General features: G+C 39.1%; 1 protein-coding gene across 1 annotated transcript in view; it reads right to left on the bottom strand.

Moving 5' to 3' along the window:
* The window catches only part of tncb (tenascin Cb), a 310,123-nt gene that overhangs the window by 265,894 nt on the left and 16,471 nt on the right, over positions 1-27,758 (bottom strand). The window contains exon 3 of the mRNA XM_048613353.1: positions 14,822-14,875. The gene's annotated coding sequence lies outside the window, so the exon portion shown is untranslated. The remainder of the gene's footprint in view (positions 1-14,821; positions 14,876-27,758) is intronic.

The following is a 27,758-nucleotide window of genomic DNA, read 5'->3' as shown; positions in this document are numbered from 1 at the left end:
AGGCATCAGCCTCTCTGCTCCTATGATGCTGCTTGGCCTGCTGTGTTCATCCGGCCCTGCATCTTGTTGTCTCGGATTCTCCAGCATCTGCAGTTCCTACTATCTCTGATTCAATATTAGATAGTTTTCCTTGTTGTTCGGTTTGACAGTCTTTTAACCCTCAAATTGCTGTAAATGCAGACTTAATTGAAAATGAAAACTTATAATGGCACACTTAGGACATTGGTGATTAATAGCTCTGATAGTCTATACCTTCTAACAGTGAGATTCTCTATTGGTTAAAGAAGCAGGAATTGTAGGGAAAGAAACAGGGCAAATTGGATTAAGCTAAATAGAGGAAAAGGTATTTGAACTAAGGGAATAGAAATTAGAAGCATGAATATTTTTAAGTTTATGATTAACAGTCTCCTTTCTCAGCTGAAAGGATTGATCAGGAATGCAGAAACATAAATACTAGTGTTTAAGAGCTCTTAAGCACTATTAAGTACAAGTCTTAACTATTTGTAAGGCATTAAGTTATACTTTCTGCATCAATGCAACTGATGGACAAGATTGACTATCAATTTCATAAGGCTAACAGCAAAAATTAACCAGCAATTTATATCAGGTTGTTACATTTGCATTATTTCTTACCCAGATGAATTTGTAGACAATTTAACAGCACAACCAGGATAAACGCCATTCAAAAACATCCATTCCCTCCACCACCAATGCACAGTTGCAACAGTGTGTACTATCTACGATGTACTGCAGAAATTCACCAAAGACTCTTGGACAGCACTTTCCAAACTTGTGACCATTTCCATCTAGAAGGAGAAGGGCAGCAGATACACAGGAACACAAGTTCCCCTCTAAGCCACTCACCATCCTGACTTGGAAATATATCACTATTCCTTTATTATCACTGGATCAAAACCCTGGAATTCCCTCCCTAACAGCATTGTGGGTCAACCCACAGTAGGTGAACTGCAGTGGTTCAAGGTGGCAGCTCAGCACCACCTTCTCAAGGGCAACTAGGGATTGGCAATAAATGCTGGTCACCTGGTGATGCCCACATCCCACAAATGAATTTTTAAAAAATGCCTCATTGCTTTTCCAGCTAGTTCTGGGCCATTTTTAATATTCACACACAAACTGACAGCTGGTTTCTTGTGGACTAGATCCCAATAAGTGTACCTTTTGGAAAGGGCAAGCGCAAAACTGGTATAAATAGACAAGTTTACCAGTACCCAATCACTAATTGACACTTCCATTTTTGCAAGCTTTTGAACTATGGATAATATTTTATACTTGAGCACAATTACATTTCAGTGATGTAGCATATTGTGGCACAACATAGTCCAACACACGTTTAAAACACAAAGACTCCCAGGTTACTTTAGCACAACCAAACTGTATAGATCAGGCACAGACCTTTCTTCCTCAGGCCGTTACCACACTTATACACACGCACACATGCATCAAAACAAAATGTAATTGAATTTTGAAAAATAATAAAAGCAACTACTTATGATTGTGGTACTGAACAATGACATTATAGTCACTGATTACCTGATTGTATGTATACTTCAGAGCAAATTTATAGCGAAGGGGGAAAGAAGAGTATCATGAACAAAGGAGCCAAAATAAACAACCGAAATGCTACAAATATCATTTCCTCGTCTGCTTTCAACTTGTTTGGTGCAAAATGGAGTAAGAGCAACTGACCAAAGGTTATTTTCCAGAAAGAACACAATTGTATCTGATCTCAAATTTAATACGATGTTATAGATTAACTAAAAATTGAAGTACAAAGTGAACAGTAATTCTCATAAGCATTACCAAAAAGAAGCCATTAAGCTTAAAGATCCTTAGTTGCTCACCAATTCACAAATCCTCTCTCTGTACCGAAAGTTATCTGCTTCAAAGAATAATTTATCAATAACCTCTGAATTCCCAGTAACATAGTCCACAGATCTAACCCTTCCTAGGTGAAAAATATTTACTACTTTAAGGTTTGGCATTTACTAAAGTTGCAGTCAATGGCTGAATTGAACTGAACTACACAGATTGTCTGCTGATATTTCCACTTTGTTTTGACTAAGTTGACTAACTGGTTTTGTCCAGAGGCTCAAAGACTTCAAAATCCATGACTTTGTGGTCGTTATCACTTCTGGCTGTCTCAGGAATCATACTAGTCTGTATGTCTTTCATATCTGCTTGCTCACAAACTCCGAGAATACGAAGAAATTATAATGAAGGCTGGATAAAGCATTTAAATGAACAAAACCCATTTACTATATATCAAAGGCAATATAAAATTATCTTTACTAAAGTGGATCTTTTATTGCAGTTGTGAAGGGATTATAAAATTAACTCACATCCTGCATATTTTTTGCATAAAATTATTTCCAGGAAATGCACATCAATTTCTTTTTCATCGAAATAACCTACATTTAATTACATCCAGATTTTTGATCTGAAATATTTGCAACTTCATTAAGAAAAAAATCACTTTAAGTGAAAAAGATACATATTTATTGGGCAGCATGTTGAAGTACCTGCTCCGTATTTCTCAAATAGTTTTCAAAGTGAGCTTTTTGCTACACACACAGATTAGAGGATTTCAAAATGGTGAAGCTTATGGAATGATGTCAGACCTCTGTCTTGAATCTTTATTACAACATTAGACTATGTTTAAATATAATCTCTGGGATATGTGTTACATGATAATATTCAAATGTAATTAGCGAAGTAAATATTAATCTTATAACCAATGGCATAGAGATTGCAACCTGCACTCATTTCCAAACATAACCATTCCAAATTTCTCCGCGGTGTGCCTTGGTAAGCTGTAAAACATACTTGGCTTCGACAACATAACAAACACAACGAATAATGATTCAAGAATGTGAGTAGAATACTTAAATGCTACAAACAGAATTGAAGTGTCTGGTCATGAAGCTGGTCCAATGGAGTAACAAAAGACCAAAGTTTGTCACTTGCTGTGGTGCAGTTAAATGCGGTTATTATTGCTGACTGAGCTTCATGTTTTATTTCTCAAATCTGCTGAGTTGATCACTGCTTTAGGAAGTCAAAATGCACGGTGGTCCTATCAAAGAAATTAAACATGCCTAGGCTGAAATATCTAAACAGCTCAGCCTTTTTTTACTCACTGTCAGAAAGTCTGGTGTCTTCAACATTGTGTTGCTGGTGCTCAAAACTAGTGCCTTAACACATTTAAATGGTTCATGCCTGTTGACTTTTTGGTAGGAGTGCAGAACCATTTCTGTCTCTTAAAGCAGCGATCATCAACTCAGCAGATTTTAGCAATTAAACAAGAAAGCTCAGTTGGCATCAATAACAGTATTCGTTATCAAGAGCTTGCATTATATATCCCTATAGAAGAAGTAGCATTTTGTTGTACTGTATATCTGACAGCGCAGATAGTTACAATGTAAATCTGAACAATCCTACTCTATTTGGGTACCACATATTAAGTTTTAGTTTTAAAAAATGACAAAGTTCTACAAATCTTGTCAAATTTCATTTCTAACATATCACAATCTGTCGCGTGATTAACTAGTTATAAAAGTGAAGGCAAAGTCACCAGAGTCTTAACAGATCATAGGGACTGCGCTCTCATGAGACAGAGACAGCGGTGGTGTTTTAACCTGAGGATTACCACGCCTCAGGTGAGGAGAGAGCCTGAAAAGAAGAGTCCTTCAGTCTTGGTAACCTCAGTCAGTGTAGGAATTGAGCCTATGCTTTTGGTATCACTCTGCACAACAAACCAGCCATTCACCCAACTGAGCTAACAAATCCTCTGCAACCAGTTATATGTCTTAAGCAAACAAAAAGAATATGCTGGAGAAACCCAGCAGGTCTGGCAGCATCTGTGCAGAGAGAAACAAACACAGATGCTACCAGGACAACAAGGTGCAGGGCTGGATGAACACAGCAGGCCAAGCAGCATCATAGGAGCAGAAAGGCTGACGTTTCGGGCCTAGACCCTTCATCAGAAAAGGCTACCAGATGCTACTAGACTGGCTGAGTTGCTCCAGCATTCTTTGTGTCTATTTCAAATTTCCAGCATCCGCAGTATTTTGCTTTTAGATGTCATAAGTGTGTTAATTATTTTTCACATTAAAAGCATACATTAGATCTGTTTGAACAGTGATTGCTAAGTAACTGAAGTTTTTATTATTTTTGGACCAGTTAACACTAGAACCAGCATTTAAAAGCTGTTGAGTGGTACTGTGTAATACTAAAGTTCTCTTTCTACGACCTGACTATAAAGATACAGGAACCTTTTGGATTTGTTAAGCTGCCTCGTCTCTTAACTGAAAGCAAAGTGCACCTTTAGTACTCACCAAGGAGGGTAACTATTGTAAACAAGTTTGAAACCTCAATGCTGAGGAATGTCACAGTTTCCACGCCGTATAATAATGTCCCACAACATGAGAGCAGAACAGTTTAGGATCTGAAGGAGTGAAACCAAATATCTGGTCCTTCTCAATCTCTGTAACCACGCCTATTGTTTCAATGTAAACTGTGACTAGTTCCGAACATTCAATTAATTGTATCTTCTTAATTATACAGACCTTTCTCATTAGACCAGGAAATGGTATTTCCCCACCTCACTAAATCAAACAGGCTCTGTAGTTTCCTAACTTAAAGAAGATTGTGGCAGCCACCTTCAGGAGCAGCAGCTCATAAAGTGCAGTGAGTTGGCATGCCTATTCAACAATAATAGACAGGTATAAAAAGTAAATAATGTTAGATCTAAATCTGACATGCTATACATATCCAAGAGACCACTTGGAAAGAAACATTAATTGTAAAGTTCATTTCCAGCAGCATGTATTATTATTAAGCTATTTCAATGCAAATCTCAACTATTTAATACTATTTTACAATTGCAAACTAATCGGGGTGGCATGGTGACTCAGTGGTTAGCATTGCTGCCTCACAGCGCCAGGGACCTGGGTTTGATCCCACTTGGGTGACTGTCTGTGTGGAGTTTGCACATTCTCCCCATGTCTGCGTGGGTTTCCGCTGGGTGCTCCAGTTTCCTCCCACAGTCCAAAGATGTGCAGGTTAGGTGGATTGGCCATGTTAAATTTCCCATAGATTTTAGGGATATGTTGATTAGGTGGATTATGGGGGGATGGTTTTGAGTGGGATGCTCCAAGGGTCAGTTTGGGCTTGTTGGGCTGAAGGGCCTGTTTCCACACTGTAGGGAATCTATGATTCTAATTTCCAAGTTGCATGCTTGTATAACATCACTGGATTTCACACAATGCTCTCACTGCTTCACGTTTTATGAGAATTGCCCAAAGTGTTTTTTTTAAACTTACAAAAATATTTTTGTTCAGTGTGTGTCACTTCTCCTTGCATGTTAAAGCAACATGAATGCTCCTTTTCTGTAAGGGTTACTGTGAGAATTTTAAGACTGCTGGTATGTGATTTTGTAAATGGTCTAATTCAATTTGCTAGACTAACACATTGTATACCATATCACCAACTAATCCATAAGTACATCTCTTATTTGTTTTTTGTACGAGACTTCTTCCCATAATATTGCAGTGTTATTTTCAACAAAAAAGCAATTTAAAGCTTGCTATATAATAAAAATTGAAGTGTCAGAACAAATAATTCATTATTCTCGAGATAACAGCTTGTTAGAGCAGGGAATAGAAGTCTTTGCTTTTACCTTGTGCTTTGGTTTTCTTATTTGTTTGGACAATCATCTTTAGGTGAGGAAGGTTATTGGACATGGTAAGAGAATGCAGTTTTAGTAATCAGTGCATTTCTCCCACAGTACTGCAGCCAACTAGCTTGTGACATGTATGCAGACACTGAGATGGGCTGAGGTCAAAGGAGGGAAGACAGCAGCAAGAGTAAAAACAGATGTTGGGTGTAATAAGCTTCAACAATATTGATATTCAGTTTCCCGTACAATACCATGCAACTAAAGGTATTTAAGGGTTTTTTTTTAATGTGGGCTGAACGTGGTGTTAATATGAAAGGTGGGGAGTTTGATGATGGACATAATAATATATAAGCAAACATGAGCTTTTTAATAAGCATATTGTTCAAGTGCTTTGTCATAAAGAAAAAGCTGTAATGGGAAAAACCAAGAATAGGATTCAAAAAGGACAAAGGAAATGATTCAAGGCATGTTTTGACTGAAATGAAGGTGATACAGATTACAGAAAATGTATAAGTAAAAATAACGTTCATTGGATGTTAAGCGATGTTTCCAAGCCTACAAGTGTGAATGAAGTACCTGATTAATTTGTCATGAGATCTTGTGGATTTTTCAACTTTTTCAAGCTGTGTTGAAGTCTGTGCTTTTAACAATTAATGTCTCAATAGTTTCCACTTGTTCTCAGAAAAATCCAGGAACATTTCAGAATGGCTACATACTTACATCTTATTAATACTGCACTGACCTAACATAGATGGAGGAAATAGGAGTCAACAACAAACCGATCACAGCAGCACCATTCCTCGTTCCTTAATATTTGCAGTATTAAGTTTATAATAGCTATTACTTAGTTCAAACTCACTACACAGCTTTATGGTTGAAAGAGAATTAACAGCAGAATGAACCAGAACAGAAAAGATTAATAAAATAATGCTACTTAGCCAACAGTTAGAATGCAACTTGGCCCTTATTCCTTTTAGTGACCTATATTGTATTGAGAAAGACACATGCAACAGTTTGTTCAAGTACCCTGTTATAAATTGTAATAGAAAATTGCAGCAGTGACATATGTTTTTTCACAGCGCCCCTGAGCGACATTTTCCCTATTGAGTTTTTATGGAGCACTTTAATGGGATAATTCTTGTCCAGCTTTTGTGTGTGATGTAATTTCATCAATACCACTTGAAAAACAGTCTGGATACCATTACATAGAAGTATTAGTCATGTTGGATGTTCAAAGCCTTGCGAATATTTAGACTACTTGTTTAGGGCATTATAATAATAGTCTCAGGTTAGTAGTATTGTGACTGACAAACCAGAATTACACTGAAAACATCTGCAAGAACACAGTGTAATGGAATTGTATTGCAGTATCTAGAGAGACAAATTAAATCATTGTTTCTTTTCAAATTATAAAAGTGAAGGATTTTATGATATGCTTATATTACAAGTAGACTGGGAGCAGCTACCAGACATAGGCACTTGGACCATTGTGTGAGATTTTCAACAGATTATACACCTGATACACACACAGAAAGTGCAAATGAAATTAGTTTCTATGCAACATGAATCCAAAATCACTAGTTCATTGATATCGGAGACATACATTATGTACACCAGAAAGACATTAGAGCCCCAATTGTTTAATAACTTCTTAAGTCTACAGAGAGGCAGGGTCTCTTCAGCTAAAGTGCTCTGTATTTGCTGAAGAATTAAGGCAGGAGTCATTAGAAGCTGGGGTGAAAGCATTCAATAATTTTTACCTTCAACCTCCCCTTAGTCAAGTTCCTCTTACAAAGATGCTTCCATATTTTGTTCCTGTTACACAACATATAGCAGGACCTGTACAAACCATGACCATATGGAAAATTTCCTTTGGCATGCATTGTAATAAGCTGCCAAATCTACGTAGGCAGCAAAGTCCTTAACTAAGGTCATCAATGGGCTGAGGACTAACTGACATTACTGATATCCTCTCTCATAGCCTGAAAAGAGCTTCAGGGAACAAATATTGAGACATTATCTGAACAGGTAGCACAGTTCCCGCTGTGGGGTAATTGTAGGTTGATTTGCAAGGCAGGATAACAGTGCGAGAGCCCTGCTTAAAAAGTACAGTCTGTAATGAGAAATACAGATACGCTGGACTGAACCTAAACGGTAAGATCTGTAACTCAGCCAAAACCCACCTACTTGCACATATTTAAAATCAGGCCATGTACGAACTTTGTTAAGATGATACAGATCCTTGCCATCATATCTTCTTCAGTCTGTTCTGTAAGTAAATTTCCTCCTGGTCTGTCTTTTTCTAAACCTCTTCTTCGAGCTAGAGCCCCTTAATTTTTCTGAAATCTTTATACAGTCATTACAAGTACATTTAAATTCACATGTATTCACAAATCATGACAAAAATAACAGCCAACATCCTAATATCTTAAATGAGGGCAGGCAAATATCACTTTACGTAATAATTTAAGTCTTTTGACCTGTGTCATCAATGGTTTGTGGGCAGATTGAGGCAGTAGCTGTGGCAACGCTGATTACGAAGAAAATTACATTACTGATCTTGACAACTGATCCTTATTTGAATATTTTAATTAGGCTCCCCGCTGCAGGAGATGTGTTTAATTGGGACAGCAGCAATACAAACCCTGCTCTTGGCGAACAGCTCACTAGTCCCTGTTGAAAACATCATTCCCTTAAAGGAATATTCTTCAGCTCTCTCTAATTGAAACAAGTTCTTTTCTGTAAAGCCACTTGATTCCTTTTGACCATGTCCGGAACTATTCTCTGAGACTGTGACTCCCTTTCCAGGGAAGTATGGGGTAACATTTCTCTCCCACAGGATTCTGGCATTACTGCTTCTCCCGGAGTTTTTATGTCCTATACATGGCCTGATTTGTTTTGTTTGTCTCCCTGAGGAGGCTTTGGGTTTCACTTAGAGGAGGCCTAGGTTGCTCTGTCTCTCTAAGATGACATTTTGTAGTCTGCAATAATGCCAAAATAAAATTCAGCAATTACAAGGTTATTGTTCACGATAAAAAATGCGACACTCTTTGTAAAATTAAAATGCATCCTTAGTATGCCAATCTTAGGATAAAAAACAATTTTATTGACTCCCAAACTAAACACTTTCAAAACTCTCAATCAAATATTTAATCATTTTGCTTTGAAAATTGCTCTATGAACTCATGGCCTGGTAACCTTTTAACTCAATGAAGGCTCAGCGCTAGTTAAATGACTAGTCACCAGTGTAAAAACCATAACCCCCCCTCACATTGTTTTAGAGAGCTATACAACTGGTTGTGGAACAGCATGAATTAAATACTTGTCAGAGTAGCTTTGATATTTGATATGACATGTTCTAGGCAGAAAATTCCCTGCTTTCTCATATATGTTTTATCACACCACTCTTGAAGGGCATCTCTTTGAAGATAATTTATTATTTATTATTCAAGTACCTTCAAGTAATGGAGATGAAATGAACAAAACCAATTAGAATGGTTTCTGTGGCCTAATTCTTGGGCTGCAGATGATTTACTGTCTGCTATTAATAAATCTTAACAATTACAATCTACAACACTAAACCAGCAAGGTATGATGTTAAGAACCGAGCGCAAGTTGATTGAATTATTAAAAGAACAGGAACTTTTTTTATATTAAATAAGCAGGTCTGAATGAATACTGTCTGAGGGGAGATATTAGGGTGGAATTTAATGCTGTCATCTGTAGGACTGGGGACACTTTTTCGTGTGTAAGGATTGTGGATCAGAAGACTCCTGCCTTCCTGCCTATGCCCCAATTTAGTCAATGGTTGGAAGGCCCATGGATGACTATCCATTACACAGCAATGAATACCCACTTAGGGGCTTCATGACATCCCCTGCTGGTATTCATCCAGCTGCAGCTGGGGGAGGTAGTCTGCAGGAGAGTCAAAGAATTAAAGATTGCAGGTGTTTGCTTGTGGGAGGGATGCCTTTTTGGTTGAAGAACCTGGCACTTAGAATGTGGGGAGGCCAATGGGAACAACACCTCCTGCATTACATACCTGTGGCCCTGGGTCCCTCAGTGACCATGGGCTTTGGTTAAGTTTAATAACAGCAACAGTCAGTGCTCCTGGAGGAGGGGAAGGGGGGAAAGACGGGAGATATAGAGGAGGTGGGGGTGATGCCTCCAAAGAATGGGGAGCAGCCAGACTCTGATTGGCTGGCTACTCCCTTGGGTGGGTGAGATGTCAGACTCTGGGGCCCTTCAGCCTAGCAAACGCCTGTTGCTGCCCAGTTTAGTGCCTGATTAGCACTTAATTTTGATGAAGCTTCTCAAGAATAAGCTAATCTCCAGCTGGCATAACCATTCAGGACAGTGAGCAGTGTTTGGTTTGTCAATATTACTTCAAATACAGGTGCTATTTGGATCTTACACAAATATGAACTTTGTGAGTTCGCCAATATAGATCATAATATAAAAATCAATCTGAATTCATCTTCATCAATAATAATTGTCAAATTAAAACAGTTCAGTTGACTTTTTTTCTGCTTCTGGTTCAGACATTGTTGCAACACTCATTAGTACATTTGGATAGCGAATATTCACAGACTGCAGTTAATTTACAAGCAGTGCTTAGTGGGAAATTAAGCTTTTTGGCACAGTGGTAGCTTTTGTCACTGGGAAATGTGTGACAAGAGGCTAATATCACTTATTAGCTGAACAGAAGATGGTATCCAGTTTTATCATGTACCGGTATATGGGACAAGATAGAACTGTCTGGAAAACACACAATAATATTACCACAATTATAGAATGTTAGAACCACTCAACATCCTAGAAATATAAAAATAAATACTAAATACCACCCTAAGCCTAGAATTCCCTCACTAAGCTTTTCTTCCTCCCCTCCTTCATTAAGATGCATATTAACATTTAAATCTTCAACCAAGTGGTTGAACATCCATCCTAATGTTTCTGTCAAAGACTTGAGCATGACTTTCCACTCCCAACCTGGGAGTGTGGAGTTGGGACATTTTCTACCTTGACTATCGTGAAAGTGCTGTGGATGCCAAAGTGCATGCAACTTTCTTTTGTGGTGGGCAGTGGGTGTGGGCAGGGGGAGTGAGAATGAGTTTCCAATTGGGACCACCAAGGTCTAGGTGTACAGGCAGGCTCTGTGAAAGGCTGACTTCAATGATCTTTAGTCCCAGCACTAAAAAAGAACACCATAAAAAACATCTCAGAATTCCTCACCCTCCCACATTCACCTCATGTCCCATCCATGTCAATCAATCCATGCCACCTCACACCTACCGCACACTATGGCCGCTCATACTCTGCATATCAATCTGTGCCACTCTACCCACACCATGGTCTCTCATATCCTCACCTCCATAACAACAATGCCTGTTTTCCTACGAGCCCTTAGCTCTCATAAGCACCATGCCAACTTATTGCCCTCTACCCAACACCATTGTCATTTATAGCCTTCCGCACCAACTTATGCCAGTGAGCACTCTTTGTTCTTATACCCTCCATGCCAATTTACTCAGCATCCATCATGGGCACTCTTCAGGGTTTGTACTGAGATGACACACAATAAAGTTCTAAGAGTCTATTGATCAGGGTGCCTTACATTACCAAAGTGCTGCAGCAAGTTTAGACCTCCTAAAGTGTATAAAGCCCACAAGAGTTTTGGACATCCACTAGCAAATATTAGATCTGTTTGAAAGCAGCTACACTTTTAAAAATTCAGTATCATAGATGTGTAAGCTATTACATGTCCTCACCCCCCTCCACAGCCAAAATGATGGGTGCCTATTTTGGGGCAACTGTTCTGGAATTGGAGACCCAGTGACATTTTGGTTGAGCCAGAGAACTTCTCCATTTTGTGAAAATTCAAACCTCGAAAGCAACATTTGTTGGAGAATGTTCACGTGGTGTGACGAGAGATTCTTTGCTTTGGCAAAGGTGCTACTAGGCAAATGCGTGTTATTATTTTTGAATTTTATCCTTATCATTCAAGAATGTTATAGACTGTAAACATAACAAGGAGGACCCAGTGTTCACTGTGAGGTTGCAACTTCAGGCAAACTACAGGCAGTGCAATGTTAGGTTCAAATATGCTTTTGTCTTATGCTGAATATGGATTGACAAGCAAGTTTACTGGGTTATTACACAGTATCATATCACGTCACTTCAAGCAGGCAGGTTCCTGGTCTGATTTCCAGTTTACATGGATGTAGTCAACCTCAGCTAGAGGGGTAATACCGAGCCTCAGTGTGCATGGGGACAGATAAGGAGAAATGGGTTCAGGTTTCCAACTCCTGTGACTTTGTTAGAACGTACGTATGCCTACCTTTGTGTCAGATGACAGCAAACAGGGCTGGACTTTGATGCTCCATTTAGCTGATTAGGCAAATATGTACTTAAAATCTAATGCGTGTGGGATTGATCAGATTTCCTTGTTTCTAATTAGAAAATTAATGCAAGACAGTTAGTATCCAACGTACATACAATAGTGACTGGAACATGGTCAGCCAGGTGAGGGAGGGGCAGGAAGCGGTTCATCTGAATGACAACTCTACCATATATGACTCTATGACACCTTTTGAACTGAATGGCCTGTTCATGTGCTCTAAATAGTTAGTAACATTTTTTGGACACTGCTGCATCTGCTGAGAATCACTTTTGCACTTTCGTTTCATTGCCCATTATATGAAATCCCCATACATGATATACAGGAACACTGTTTTGTGTTTTTACACATACATATTTTAACAGGCATTTCTGAAACATCTGTTAATGAATAATTTCATCTGAAGATGTGAGTTTAATCTCTGTCTGCTACTAAATAAAATAGATTGCATTTAATCTGATAAACTGGCAATGTCTGGCATGACATTCTGTTACAATAACAACTGAAAATGATTAAATATATATAATAACAGAATTAAATGCTTGGAAACTGGATTTATTTATAAACATATTGCATTTTATTTCACTTTCAATGTAGACCCCAATAAAGCAAATGCTTTACAGCCACAACAATCATGTGCTTCATTAGGATTGTGTGTGGCAGAGTAGGAAAGTTACTTTTATGGGACTGCCCGTTTCTATAGTAGCACATGCTTATATCAATTGTCAGGAAGCAGACTGTCTGCCATTTTAACAGTTACCTTAATAATAGGAACCATTTACTAGTAAAATAAAAACAGATTCAGGTCAAATGGATCCAGAAGGGTAACTGAAATCAAATGTAAACACTTTTAACAGATGAAATCATGTGTCCTTAGGCCACCTCGTCAATATGTGATAATTATGTTTCATAAAAGCCTCCAACTGCCAAGTTCTTAAATTCCACTCAAACTAAACCATAAACATGTGTTACAGTGCATTTTTTTATCCTGACAATGCCTCTTCTTGAGGTAACACAGGTTTGGCTGTTGGCTGACAACTGGTCTCATATGTAATTGTCACTCTGGACTCTGAGGTTACACTGTGGGATAGATAGTATGTAAGTTCTCGCCACATTGATCAAGAATTCCTTTCTCCATTGTCTGTTAGAGATGGTGAAATATTGAAAAGAAATGGATGAGTATCATTAACTCAATGTGTTAGTAACCCATGGTAGGACCACAGTGCTTTTTTTTATATATAACAGTAAGTTTCAATGTGCAGCTTGAAAACTGTCCCAACGCTCTTTCCTCACATTTAACTGTTTTCTTCTTGAATTTCCTGCTCCAAGTGTTGTCCTTTCCTCTCATCTCCCCTGATTGGACTAAAGTATTTATGTAAGTGCTTTTCATCACTCTGGATGTCCTAAAGAACTTTACAGACCATGACTATGCTTACGCTGTGGTAATGTTGCCATGTGATAGCCGAATTCTGTACAGGTCCCAAAAACCCCAAACAAAAAATTACCATATCACCTCTCTTTACAAAAGAGTGAGTTGAGGGATAAGTATTGGCCAGAACACCTAGATGACTCACCTGCTTTTTAAATAGTGGGATATTTTATATCCAGCCATGAGGCCACTCACTCAGTATTTTACTGGAATGCCAGCCTAATTTTGTACTCAAGTCTTTGAACTAGGCAATAAAAACTGAAAGAACTGTGGATGCTATAAATCAGGAACAAAACCAGAAGTTGCTGGAAAATCTCAGCAGGTCTGGCAGCATCTGTGAAGAAAAAGTCAGAGTTAACGTTTCAGGTCCGATGACCCTTCCTCAGAACTGATGCCATCAGTTACCATCAGTTCTGAAGAAGGGTCACTGGACCCGAAATATTAACTCTGATTTTTTCTTCACAGATGCTGCCAGACCTGCTGAGCTTTTCCAGCAACTTCTGGCTTTGTCCTTGAAATAGGCGTTGAACCAACAAGCTTCTAACTGAAGGAGGAGTGTGTTACCGACTGAGCCCCAAAGCACCAATAGCCATTGCTGTAACCTTGTCTTATTAGCGATTGTTCATGTGCAAGCCTTAATAGTGAGTCACGAGAGTGAAAACATCCAGGAGGAATGCTACATATCACATTGATTCTGTACTCATTCAAATTTCCCCAGTTACACACTTTCCATTACAAGTCAATGAATAATCAGTTTGACTGTCCACCATGCCTGTTTCTCTTCCTCCTTGAGCTTGGGTTGCTGTGATGGGTGCTGGCAGCCCTGTTATTTCTGTCTCTGCTGAGATTTCCTGATTAAGCAGGGCAGTGACCAAACCTGGGATGTTCTGGTGAGTGGGAGCATCTGTCTAATTTTGATCCAAGCAATCCATTTATTCACTAAGCAACTGGGATCTTAATATATTTTCCTGAAGGCAGCATCACCTTCAAGACACAGAAAACCAGACTGATGCAGCATGTAGGAATTGTGGGGAGGGGCGGGGTGGTAAAAGGGCTGGAATTAAGCGACTTGATTTGGATTGTTTTGTTTTCCTTGCTTCCTTTCAGAAACGTTATTCAGAATTTGCAGCCATGCATTGCTTTATTACTGGTGCTTGATCTTACATTTATAAGAAGGTAACCTCAGTGACGCGGCATGTTGAAAAATAAATCTATTTTGTGAAATTGTTCCCCACCCATGGCGACTAATCGGAGCCAACAGTTATGGGATGAGCAGGATTAGAATTTCAATGCTTACCTGCTGTTTGGGGCCCAAAGCAAAAGACAGTAGCCACGATATTTATAAATTTACCTAAAAGCAAATGGTGAAAAAAAAAGGTTATTGTTAGATTTCCAGTTGACTGAGCTGACAGCATTGGCTGTCATTTAGACTGTATCACATCTAAAGCAGTCTGAATTGAACATAGTTTCTAATTCTGCCCATATGATCCAGTAAGAGAAGTACTTTGTCATCACCATTTGAAAGAGTTATTTGTCTTTCACTGATCAGACATAATGCATACCATATTGTATTAAAACATCAAGAAATGAACTGAGAGTCTAACAGTGCAACTGCAGATTAGATCAGTCCAGATTTTAACCGAACCTGTCTAAATCAATAAAGTTAATTTCAAGTTACATGCAGATTATTTTACTTATAACATTCTCTGCTTATGGTTATCGAGAAATGCGTGTTTAGATTTGACAGCACAATTGCTGACTGACATAAAAAGTTAATTCATCTGCCTTAACTTCAATCTTCATGATTTTGATAAAAAGTCTTGCTCTACTGCATCATGTTATTCAACCACTGTGACCAGCACCAGGGTTTACTTCTTTTTGATCCTTTACCCTCTTGGCAATTACAAGGCGTTGGTGCTGAAGATTTCCTCCTCAAAGAGTATATTTTTGAACCTACTCCTGTCCCTTAGCATGTAAAGTTAAACTAACATTGTTGATAAATTAAACAAAGCAGAAGTCACTTTATTAATTTTAATCAGAACAGTACACCAGCAAACAAGGACAGGCACAGGTCAGTTGAGGACAATATTTTCTATAATATCTTGGAAGAGATCAACGAAAACAGGGATCAATATGGCAGTAGTAGTAAGGCATTTTTGTAAGCAATGTTACAAAATCAAGGACAGCTGAAAGATCGCAAAAGGTCTTTGAAAGGCTCTGCATATTCCTGAGATGCAGTCAAGATACTGAATGGTTTCCACCTACTGAGCAGCAGGATCTTCTCCATTGGGAAAAGTGGGCTTTGTTGATACCAACTGTTAGTTCACAATTTAACCAGTTTGCAACAGCCATTGAATACCCTTATGAGAAAAAGTCTATGTGGTTTCTTCTTTTTAAAAGGAAGAAAGTGACACTATGGAATTTGAGGCCAGTTAGTTTCACAGAATCGCAGAACTCTCAAGATCCGAAGGAGGCCATTCAGTCCATCATGTCTGCATATCAGTTCTTAAATGAATGATTAAAGATGTGGTGTAGGATTACTCGGAAAGTGTAATGGTGTTTTGGGAATCCCATTGAACATTTGGAAATAAAGGTGCTGTCTCACCAAATTTGTTGCTTTTTGAAAATGTTGTAAAGTGGATTCACCATGTTAGATGTTGTGCACTTGCATTGCCAAAATGCCTTCAATAAACAGCTACCCAAAATACTATTAAATAGACAAAGAACATTAGTCCTTCTGCATTCATTCTTCTATTGTACCATTTTAATATTTACACTTTCTAAACGGAAGTTGATGTGAACTCTGAAATTATTTATCATTTGTGAGGTTCTGGTCTTGTCGATGATCAGTAGCATGAATATGACACAACTGAAGCATCATGTCATTGTTTATATGCCATTCATTCGTGGAACTTTTTGTTGAACCATATGTACTGGTCTTTGACAAGGTCAGGTACTATGTATCCATCCAAATATTATTTGGACTCAACATTAAGATATAGATACTACTTTCTAGTTTATTCTGAAATTATTTTATCTGACTCATGCTCTAACTTTTTCATATTAATTTGAGGGCTCTTCAGTACATTACCTCCTTTGATCTCAATGGATCCATCTGATATTGTATTGTTGTTCAAACTGTTTTCAAGATCTTCAGTCCTTTCATTATTTCTCAATAGTGTACACACTTTGAAAGCACCCAGTTTCTTAGGTACTGTTTGGATATCTTGGGGACAATTTGATTAGATAAATAATTTCTGAGTTAACATCAACTTCCATTTAGTAAGTACAAATATTAAATTAAAACAATAAAATGAATGCAGAGGGATGAACACATTTTATTTAACAACATTTTGTGTAGCACTTTATCAAAAGTGAGTTGACAATCTAAGCGCAAGACATCTACCAGGCTACCATGATCAATCCACTTCACAACATTTTCAAAAATGCAACCAATTTGGTGAGACAGCATGTCTATTTCCAAAAGTTCTGTGGGATTCCCAAATAAGCAATGTACTTTCCGAGTCATCCAAAAGCACATCTCTAATCATTAATCTAAGAACTTTCTGTGAACTAATGTGTGGAAAGATGGGCTGAATGGCCTCCTTCTTCACCCTGATATTTCTGTGAAACTAACTGACCAGAACTTCCAAATTGTCACTTTCAAATAAAGGTGCCACATGGGCCTTTTTTCCAATTTCTATGAGTATTCAATGCCTGTTGAAAACTAATTAATTTGTGAACCAATACATAGTACATACAGATCCCATTACAACTTATTACAACGATAAGCTTCCAGCTCCTCCTCCTCTTCCTCAAATTCTGCTGTCTCCTTTCTGTACGTTATTGTGACTGCTATGGTAAGACCTGCTCTGAACTTGGCCATCTTATACACTTTCAAGTCACAATCTGACGTCCTGTACACTCTTCCTTTTTCCTGAGGTATTGTAGTCAAGGTGTGTTGGACATTTTCCTTTGTTACACACTGTCCTCCCCCCCAGAATCTTCAAGCTGTCCAACACTTTCCCTTCCTTAGACTTTCTTTCCAGATTCAATCTCAAATCAAAACCTGACAAACACCCAATCGTTATTATTTTCTAAATTTATTCAGGGGAAGTGGGCATCACTAGAATAGAATAGAATCTCTACAGTGTGGAAACAGGCCCTTCGGCCCAACACATCCACACTGACCCTCAAAGCATCCCGCCCAGACCTATCCCCCTATAACCCACCTAATCAATACATCCCTGAATACCAAGGGGTAATTTAGCATGGCCAATCCACCTAGCCTCCCATCTTTGGGCTGTGGGAGGAAACCCACGCAGACACATGGAGAATGTGCAAATTCCACACAGACAGTTGCCTGAGGGTAGAATCGAATCCAGGTCCCTGGTGCCTGTGAGGCAGCAGTGCTAACCACTGAGCCACCATGCCACCCACTAGCTGGACTAGTATTTTTTACCTATCCCTAGTTGTCCCTTGAGAAGGTGCTGGTGAATTTCTTTTGTGAATCTCTGCAGGCCATTTGCTGTACGTATATCCACAATGCCATTAGAGATGGAGTTCCAGGACTTTGACCCAGCAACTTCATCCACTACTTTTTCATTTACACCTTTAATTTTACTATTTGCAACCTTGGTCATAAAAACTATGAGTAGATCAACTTTATCTGGTATTGAAAATGAAACAAAAAGTCCATCATAGCTAGTTGTTGAGAGATTATCTTATTTTGGTGTGAAATTCTTCAAATGAGTTATTTTTATTTTTAAAAAGTGAAACAACTCCACCCTTGAACTCCTTCAAAGATTCACATCCATTCAATTTCCTGCATTCAAAAGGATTGACCAAAAAAGCCTACAAATAACTGCCTTTTTCAAATGACAGCAACAGGGCAGGTGCAGTAGTCACTCTATCTGAATTTCCCAATTTAAAAAAAAACTCAGTGCTTTTCATGTATGATGTCCAAAATCCATGATTGGATCCATATTTTTGATGGCCTCCACTAGAGGACAGCACCTGCATCGTTTGAAATTTAAAGCAAAAACATACAAAGTCGAAGCAAGGAAACACAATTTGTTTCAAGAATCCACCAAAAGTTCACTATCAAAGTTCAGACTAAACTGTCAGATTCAGTTTTGACTGTAGGAATTGGTGTCAGAAGTACTCGTGGATGAGAACCATGCTGAACACAATCTAGTGATTCGCTGTTGTTTGAAATTAAATCATCCTATAAAGTAATGGGTGGAGAAATACTTTCTAATAAACAAAACATTCAGCTGCGATAATTTCCAACCCTAAAATAAACTCCAAAATTATATGCTTCCAATGTTTCTCTAACACCACTGCTGCATTCAGCATTCTTTCTGAGAAACTGAAGGCATGGGGTATATCATCTTCACTGAAACAGCACTCCATAATCCTCCTTCAGTACTGCACTGCATCCAGATGCATGGCTTGTAAAGCAGACTGAGGCCAACAGAGTGGATTCAAATACTTGACTGGTTGAGGTTACTATGAAGAACTCTCCTTCACAAACTCTTCCCTCTGTAATGAGAGGACAGCCCTATGGTCTGGTAGGACTATGGCAATTTTGCCTTCATTGCGCTGCTGAAATGTTTGTGCTCAATACTACAGAACAAGACCCTGAAATATAGCTCCAGACTTGTGAATTAGATCATTTGTCTGTAACATAGCTGAACCACTTTTGTCTAATGTGGATAATGGTGTTAATGTTCATTCTTGTGGACATTGTACACATGGGATTAAAATCCAGGTTCATTCACAGAAATATTTTTGGCTTGTATGAGAATTTACATATTATTTCAGTTGGAGTTGGCACATCAGAAGTATTTTATAGTTTTATCTGTACGTATGTCTAATGTCTTAATTTCTTTAAAGAGATTTTCATTGTGGATATAAGATATGGGCCATAATCCTTAGGACTTTCGAGTTCTGAAATGGATTTAGAAAAGAAAAATGTTGACTTATAATAGCCAATCAGCTGACCATGCAGTTAGCTAGGTTTGGTGAAACTAACATGAGGCAAACAAAATTGTTTGAATTAGAATTAACAATTTATCAAGAGACAATGAAACGAGGCAGACATGAAAGAACCCTCAATCCCTAGTTTGATTTACACCTGTGTGATAAGGTTCACGTATTGGAGTTTTAAAAAATGCCTGCAATGTTGTGGCCTCCTCTACATCGGGGAAACCAAGCGGAGGCTTGGGGACCGCTTTGCAGAACACCTACGCTCGGTTCGCACTAAACAACTACACCTCCCAGTCGCGAACAATTTCAACTCCCCCTCCCATTCCTCAGACGACATGTCCATCCTGGGCGTCCTGCAGTGCCACAACGATGCTACCCAAAGGTTGCAGGAACAGCAACTCATATTCCGCTTGGGAACCCTGCAGCCCAATGGTATCAATGTGGACTTCACAAGCTTCAAAATCTCCCCTCCCCCTACCTCATCCCAAAACCAGCCCAGCTCGTCCTCGCCTCCCTAACCTGTTCTTCCTCCCACCCATCCCCTCCTCCCACCTCAAGCCCCACCCCCATCTCCTACCTACTAACCTCATTCCACACCCTTGACCTGTCCGTTTTCCCTGGACTGACCTATCTCCTCCCTACCTCACCACCTACACTCCCCGCCTCTTTGACCTGTCTGTCTCCTCTCCACCTATCTTCTCCTCTATTCATCTTCTATCCGCCTCCCCCTCTCTCCCTATTTATTTCAGAACCCCCTTCTCATCCCCCATTTCTGAAGAAGGGTCTAGCCCCGAAACGTCAGCCTTCCTGCTCCTCTGATGCTGCTTGGCCAGCTGTGTTCATCCAGCTCTACACCTTATTATCTCAGATTCTCCAGCATCTGCAGTTTCTACTATCTCTGCAATGATCAAGTTGGGAAACAAAGGAGTTAAGAGATTGATATGGACAAAGCAGCTTGTATTGCTGAAATCTACTTTTGTCAGTGCATATGGAGTGGGTCTGTGATTGCAGAACAAAAAATGGAGAGAAAAATCTGGACACTGAGAACTTAACGAGATCAGCAATATGGCACTGGTGAGAAAACAAGATATCAGTGAAGCCACTGAAGTCTTAGGTTAAAAACTTTACACTTGAAGGACACCCTAAGGTCCATAAACTATATTTTCCTTTCATTGTTAATTATTTCATGAACATTATCCCCCTTTAACTTTTTACCTACGTGTATGTGTACTTGATGTCATATCTTTATTATTTTACTAAGGGTCAGTACATAATAAAATTGTTGTTGCTTTCACTCAAGAAAACTTTGTAATTGACGTTGGGCCAGTAGGTTTCTAATAGAGAAAGGTATAGCCTTAGGCTGAAAAGAGCATAAAATTTTCTTTTGGCAACTGGGGAGATTGAAAAGACAGTAGCCAATTCATCGCTCCTCACGTGGATGAACTTTGTTCTAGTTCAATAAAAAAATCTTCTCAGCCTGTCTTACTTGAGGTCAGCAAGAAGCAGATAGATCAAAGAAAGTCAGTGGAAGGCCAACAATAAGGAGTTTTCTTTCTTTCCTTGGCGAGTCGGCAATGTTTGTAAGGCTTCACTTATTGCCCTTCCTTAAGTACCCTGAAAAGGTGTTAGCAAGCCTTTGAACTGATTTTTGCTGTGGTAGTACCATGTTAGAGAATTACTGGATTTAAGCCAAAAATACTGTAGGAACTTGTTCACATTCGGACACCACATAACTTGGTGCAGAATTGGGGCCACAATAACGCAACTTTTTTTTGGTGGTAGAATTCATGGGACTGGAAGGTATTGTTAATTGAAACTTGATGAGTTACTGCTGTACATCCACATATGGTCTATATTGTAACTGCAGAGCAATAATAGTTGAGGGATGCTGATTAAACATACTGTTTTGTGGTGGATAGGTGTTGTGTTTATTGGTGTGCTATTGAGACCACACCCATTCAGGAGAGCGATGCATCTTTCATTGTTCAACAAGATTCCGAGCGCAAAGGTTGGAAAAGATGGGCTCATTTTATTTCTTTGTTGGAATTGACTGAAAAGACCTTTTGAAAAATCTGATTGCTTAGCATTAATCAACATATCCTTTGGCACATTACGAATCTCTGAGATCAATGTACACTGGTAAAACGTCCAAATTTCTCACAGCATTGTAACTACACAATAGTAAGTGATTAGTCCCAATGGCTGAATAATTAGAACTTGGCATATTTTTACCGTCCTCACACTGTCAGATCTTTTAATTAAAAGTTTCAGCACACACTTGTTGAGAAATCTTTGCACCTCCTTTATCTGGTGAGGAAGGCAAAGAGAACTATCATCTTTTTCTGCAAAACTTTGCACTGACGCTGAGACTGTTAATAGAAGATGCCCTGTTCTGCCTGTTTGGCGTAAAATCATTGGATGCAAGATTGAATAAGCTTTAATTAACTTTATTATAAATTATCATTTCACTTATCTTGATACATTAATTGCTGTCGAAAAAACTTGCTGGAAAAGCACTGCATTCATTCTCACAAATATAGTCTTGTTTTTTCATTTGTTCACAGAATGTGGACATCACTGGCTAGGCCTTCATTTTTGTTTTATCCAGACCTAAAATTGCCCTTGGGACAGTGGTCTTCTTGAAGCATTGCAGTCCATGTGGAAAGGGACAGCTATAGTGTTGTTTGGGGCCAAGACCCAATGACAGTGAAGGAACAATGGTATAGATCCGAGTATGGCTTGCAGGGAGCTTGCAGGTATTGGTGGTCCAATGCATCTGTTATTCCTGTCTTTTTAATAGAGGTTGTGAGTTTGGAAGATGTTGTCTAAAGAGCCTTGGTGATTTGTTGCAGTCCATATTGTACACACTGTTGCCATTTTGGAGAGAGTGAATTTTGAAGGTGGTAAATGGGGTGCCAATCAAGTAGGTTCCTTTTACTTGGATGGTGTTTGGGGAAAGTGAAAAACACATCTGCATATGTTTATGATACAGTTGTGATCTTCTCATTACATATTGTAATAATTTCAGAGCTCCAAACCATTGAACAATATGTCCTCAACCTGAAACATAATTTTGTGTCTTATTCTCATGACATGTTGCCCGATCTGCTGAGTATTTCTATATCTTTTGTATTTCTGTTCAGTACAATATAGTGAACTGAGTTTTGTAGGGATTGATACTACAATAATAAAGCTTTTCTGGTATCAGCAGTAGCTTTATGTTTGCAATGTTAGCATTTGTGTCAGCGTCATTGGCTAGATCTTGCAGTCATTGGCTATGTTCAGGTGAGTGTTGCTGACGGTGATTAAAACTTCAGCTGGATAAGTGAGTGAGTGGTAGTATTAATCGTTCAGTAAGTTAACTTTTAAATATATTTTGAAGCCTTTCTGATACAGCTTCTGTTGTTAATCACTTTAGCATCTAACGTTTCTGATTAAACAAGTGACTATCCTAAAGGAAATATCTGAGGAAGTTCATGACATTTGGCCCAACTCAACAACAGGCAAGTAAGTATTAGAAACATCCATAGAGTGGTCGAGCTAGCATATCTCTGGCCATCAGAATTTTGAAATTCCTGAGTAAATACTGTGCATGGGAGTACCTCTGAGCTTCCTCTGCATCCTAACTTGCAGCAAACATCTCAAAGTTCACCATTAATTCAATCAATAACAAGATCTGGGCCATTGTGTGTAAACCTCGAAATGTGGTCTAGAGACATGACAAATTTGTTGGAACCTACAGCACTTTAAGAGCTAAAGGATAACATTTGCAAGCATGTACAATAGTTGAAGTTTTATAACTGAGTTTGTACAGACGCTTAGTAATTGTTTATATATCCTTAGCAAAATTAAATTATAACACAACTTTTAATAATATTAAACTTAACAGAATATGCAGAAGTATGATAAGTCTGTTTACAAGAAGCATGACACAGTTAAGCTGTCACAGTTTATATCACGATAACAAACAGCTGCAGAATGCTCGAAATGACAAATTTATCTTGCATTTGTGTAAGAGTGATTAGAGGATTAATCACCCATTTTGTATACGCAAAAGATCTAATTTGATGGAATTGTGTTTTATGACACTTTTACTAATCGTAACTGTCACTGTTAATGCAACCCACCCACTACAAAAAAAGCTCACACTGTGTTACTTTCACCTGAAACTGCAACCCGCAAAAAATATCAGAATAAATGTTGATGATATAAATATCATTCATTAAAATTTTATATACATTTAAAGAAAGTAGTTTTCTTTCTAGGATTGTTTTCATTCCAGTGGGGTCATTTTCAAAAGCTTATCTTTTGGCAACCACCAGCATCATTAACATGCACTACCTCTAATTGTCCATCGACATGTTTTGCGTTCTTCTGGAAGCCCTCATTAAAAATTGTCACTTCCTTCCTTCTCATCCTCCACCTAATGATGTTCCCTAGTGTTTTTGCAGCTGCTTTAAAAAGCCATCCCAGAGGGTAACATTCGTTTCTTTTTTTGAGTCTCACTGCATGCAAGATAGAGTCTGAGTATGATAAACTGAGTTTTGTTGAGTTTTGTACATTCAGTGTCTGAAGTGAGGCTTCCATCATCTAACACTAAGTGTACTTAATTATATGTTTTCAGGGAGAGACGAGTGATTTGATTATTTTTACACACTTTTAATCCTTAATTATTAGCAACGATTTTTTTTTAAACTAGGTTTTGAAATCAATGCTTCCTGTTCTTTATTCACATCAATGAATTTTCTCAGATGTTCTCACCTGTAAACATCAATGGGAAGTGAGATGGAAACTGAAGCTATGGTCACAAATCACATTGTTTGTGAACAACTGGGCTTGTATATTAATGTATTGGTGAGAAAAAAAGTCTCACTTCCAAATTGCAGATGTTACAAAGAAGATTTCAATTTATTCAATTTTCCACCTCCCTCTTGGAGCCTTTTCAAGGCAATTTTTTTTAATTTTATGATTGTGTCCACTCGTAGTTATTCTGCGATAAGTTTAATGCTGCTTACACAGTATAAGAGATTTCAAAGCAATGGCAGAGGTATTGAAGCAAACGCATAGTTGCAGTTGTTTCAAAGGCAAGACTGCATCTTTAAATTGTGAATGGTGGAGCATTCTTGTTGGGGGATAACCAGCGTATTACAGCCAGATGACCAGAACGAAATGACACTGAGTGACATTCACTTGTTCTGGATCGTGCACATTATGGGCATCTTGATGCACATGCTAAAGCTGTTGCCTCCACCAACTTTACATTATTTATACTATAATAATGTCTCTGAAGATGGATTTACCTCCAATTGTGAGGCTTTAACATATAAGCTGCAAAAATTTATCAAAACACTGCTTGGCAGAAGGTAATGCAGAATGCCATGTATGAAGCACTGTGAGCCATGAGGAGCAGCAGAATTGTACTCCCAATACTATCTGTAACCTCATGGCCTGGCACATTCCCCACTCTACAATCAAGCCAGGGAATCAATGAAGAATGCAGATGGGCATGCCAAGGGCAGTACCAGGCACACTTACAAATTAGGTGAAGCTACAAAAAAGAGATTATTTGCATCCCAAACATCATAAGCAGTAGGCAATAGACAGGACCGAACAGTTCCACACCAATAAATCATAACTAGCTTTGCAGTCCTGACACATGCAGTTGTGAATGGTGGTGGACAATTGAACAACTAACAGGAGGAGAAGTCTCCACAAATATTCCCATTCCTAATGATGGGGGAGCCCAGCACATCAGAACTGGACAGTGTCAAGCTTCGTGAATGTTGTTAGAGCTGTACTCATCCGGGGAAGTGAGAAATTCTCCATCACACTCCTGCAAAAGACAAGGGTGAAGCATGTGCAATGATTTTCAACCAGAAGTGCTGAGTGGATGATCCATCTTAGCCTCCTCCAGAGATCGGCAGCATCACATATGTCAGTCTTCAACCAACTCAATTCACTCCACATTATATCAAGAAACAGTTGGAGGCACCGGATACAGCAAAAGCAATGGGCCCCGACAATATGCCAGCAATAGTACCAAAGGCTTGTGCTCCAGAGCTTGCCATACCCCTAGCCAAGTTCTTCCAGTACAGTTACAACAATGGCATCTCCCGACAATGTGGAAAATTACTCAGGTATGTCCTCTATGCAAGAAGCAGGACAGACCCAACCCAGCAAATTATCGACCCATCAGTGTCCTCTCGATCATCAGTAAAATGATGGAAGGTGTCGTCAACAGTGTTATCAAGCTGCACCTGCTCAGCAATGCCCCGTGTAGTGGACAGTGAAGAAGGTTAACTCAGAGTACAGCAGGATCTTGATGAGATGGACCAATGGGCCGGGGAATGGTAGATAGAGTTTAATTTAGATAAATGAGAGGTGCTACATTTTGGAAAGGCAAAACAGGGCAGAACTTATATACTTAATGGTAAGATTCTGGGGAGAGTTGCTGAACAAAGACATCTTGGAGTACAGGTTCATAGTTCCTTGAAACTGGAGTCCCAGGATAGTGAAGAGGGCGTTTGGTATGTTTGCCTTTATTGGTCAGTGCATTGAGTATAGGCACTGGGAGGTCATGTTGTGGCTGTGCAGGACATTGGTTCAGTGACTTTTGGAGTACTGCATGCAATTCTGGTCTCCCTCCTATAGGAATGATGTTGTGAAACTTGAAAAGGTTCCTATCATGTGGAGGTGCCGGTGGTGGACTGGAGTGGACACTAACACCTGAAGAAGGGGTGAGGGTCCAAAAGCTTGTGTTTTCAAATAAACCTGTTGGACTACAACCTGGTGTCATGTGATTTCTGACCTTGAAAGGGTTCAGGATAGATTTACGAGGACGTTGCCAGGGTTGAAGGGTTTTGTACTATATGGAGAGGCGGAGTAGGCTGGGGCTATTTTCCCTGGAGCGGTGGAGGCTGCTGGGTGATCTTATAGAGGCTTATAAAATCATGAGGGGCATGGATAGGGCAAACAGGCAAGGTCTTTTCTCCGGGGTGAGGGAATCCCAAACTAGAGGGCTTAGGTTTAAGGTGAGAGAGGAAAGATATAAAAGACACCTAAGGGGAATGTTTTCATGCAGAGGGTGGTGCGTGTATGGAATAAGCTGCCAGAGGAAGTGGTGGAGGTGGGTACGATTACAACATTTAAAAGGCATTTAGATGAGTACATGAATAGCAAGGGTTTAGAGGAATATGGATCAAATGCTGGTAAATGGGACTTCCTTTATATAGGATATCTAGTCGGCATGGACGAGTGGACCAAAGGGTCTGTTTCCATGTTGTATGTCTCTACGACTGTAGGACTGTGTGCTGTGCTTATTTTTAATTACTGCCCTTTTAGCATGAATTGCTGATCCATTTACAGTTTCCCTTTAGTACAAGGTATTTTTGTTTTTGACCCCTGCAACTCACAATGACTGGCCATCTCACTGGTTCAACCCAAATGTGAGACCACTTCCACAGATGATGGCCTCATAATGTAATTAGTACCTCTGCCTTGGAGCTGCAGATTGTTTGTTTTCCTCTGCACCATCTGTTGGATCTGAAATGCTTGCTGTGTCATTCCCTAAAGTATTCTTCCATGTTGAGTGATATGCAGTTTGTGACATTCACTATTGTCAATTAGCAACAGCTGTTTCTCTTGAAGTTTTCTCAGTCACCATTATGTTTTCTCTCTGCTTTTTCCTAATTTCTCTTAATTCATACAATTTTGAAATGGTGTGGGTCAGAGCTGCTCAGTATAATGAGTAAGGGGTCTGCCATTGTCACCAGGTTGTGTGTGGCTCCTTAAGTCTGATGTACCTCATGTAGATTAGGATACTGCCCTCCCCACCTTCCCCTTTCTGGGTCTAACTAGAAAAGTCTCATTAACGAATCAGGATGAGATTATTGCATTACTGCCACTGTTTACAGATTGCACGAATGTGAGCTACATTACTGCAAAGACCTGTTAGGAGTCCACTCGTCCTATGTTTAACTCTTACAATCTCCTTCGCTCCTCTGATCTTGTTACCATGACTTCAACACAATGGATGGTTTTTGCTGCACTGAATCAAGTATAAACCCTTTCAGAACCATATGTAACAGGAAGAACATGACAAACCAGTAAAGTCTTTGTCTTGATCAGGTGAAGGCAATTATTAGGATGGACCAGCTATCCAGACATCCAGGAAGATGAAGAGCTAACAGTTTCTGGTGACTTCAACAATGATCCACAGAGTTCAAACAAAAGCTCAAAGAACA

Source organism: Rhincodon typus, chromosome 28 (assembly GCF_021869965.1).
Source record: "Rhincodon typus isolate 14 chromosome 28, sRhiTyp1.1, whole genome shotgun sequence".
Taxonomy (NCBI): Eukaryota; Metazoa; Chordata; class Chondrichthyes; order Orectolobiformes; family Rhincodontidae; genus Rhincodon; species Rhincodon typus.
Note: the sequence above shows the minus strand (reverse complement) of the source record. Positions and strands in the feature narration are given on the sequence as shown.